This window comes from Myotis brandtii, unplaced genomic scaffold, assembly GCF_000412655.1.
Source record: "Myotis brandtii unplaced genomic scaffold, ASM41265v1 scaffold879, whole genome shotgun sequence".
In the NCBI taxonomy this organism is placed as follows: domain Eukaryota; kingdom Metazoa; phylum Chordata; class Mammalia; order Chiroptera; family Vespertilionidae; genus Myotis; species Myotis brandtii.
In genome coordinates, this window is record NW_005371595.1 from 497,242 (window position 1) to 498,442 (window position 1,201).

A 1,201-nucleotide genomic window follows, 5' to 3' on the forward strand; every position below is an offset into this window, starting at 1 on the left:
GGGGCGGGGCAGGGGCAGGGGCAGGGGCAGGGGAGGGAAGGAACCCTGAAGAGAGGCTCCTGGGCAGGATGCCTCAGGCCCACAGCTCAGGCTGTATTGGAAGAATTCCTCACTGGGAGGCTGATGTCTACAGTAAAGGTTCAGATTTGATAACCTTTACACATGAGCCACAGCAAATTTTCTTTAAAAACTGTTTTTGCCATTGTTATCACAAAATCATGCTGTCTAGACCCATAAGAGGAGCATATTTGCACATAAAAAACATTTTTAAAGGATGAAGATGTCCTAAGTCACAGCTCTATGGTTCTAACCTCAACTGGATCTACAGAGGCCGACAGGAAAGGTAGGAGGTGCACTGGGCCTGGATTCTCATTTTATCTCTGCTATTAATTAGGAATTTCGCTTAACCTTTCTGCTTCTCCTAGACCTAGCTGCATCTATAGATGAGGGTAAAATTAATTAAAGTTTCTACAAACTCTTAAAACAATAATTCTAGGCTCAGATTTCTACAATCTTCCCAAATGTCTCCTTTCCCTAATTCTCAGCAGTAATAAACTTTTCCTTGGATTAACCTTTGTGGTTTCAACACTTCACAAAAATGTAAACAAACTTTTATACTACTCCTCATCTCAAAAATACACAAATGTCTATGAAACTTACCCTATAACATTTTGGTAGACTCTATTAAACATTTTTTTAGTAACTGTCCTAGTCTGGCCCCTGCTAGGGACTGGCAGGTTCAACCCCCCCTCCCATCCCCCTCCTGGGTGGCATGGAGGGAGGCCGCCCAGGCGGGTGAGCAGGAGGGCACTCACCGTGAGGAAAGTGAGGAAGGTGGCCTAGTCCCAGAACTGCAGCCCCAGGACATCAGCTCCATCTCCTCCTCCCAGAAGAGGGAGCGGAACCAGCTCACAGGCCAGAGATGAGCGCCAGCATGGTGGTGGCGGGGACAGGGCAGACGTTCTGGTGGCAGTGGCGGCTTCCACAGGAGCGAGCCTTGACCCCCAAGGGCTCCGCTTCCCGCGACACTGGCTGATGGGGGCGGGCTCAGCTGCGGGAACCAGGAAGCCCGGTGGGTCACAGGCCTCGCCCGCCCCCCCCAGGCTCGTCCCCTCTGCAGCAGGGGTGCACCTGGCGTGATTGGGGAGGCCTGCTGGAGGTGCATTTGCCGCTGCAGCGCCACCTGGTGGGGACTTTGAGC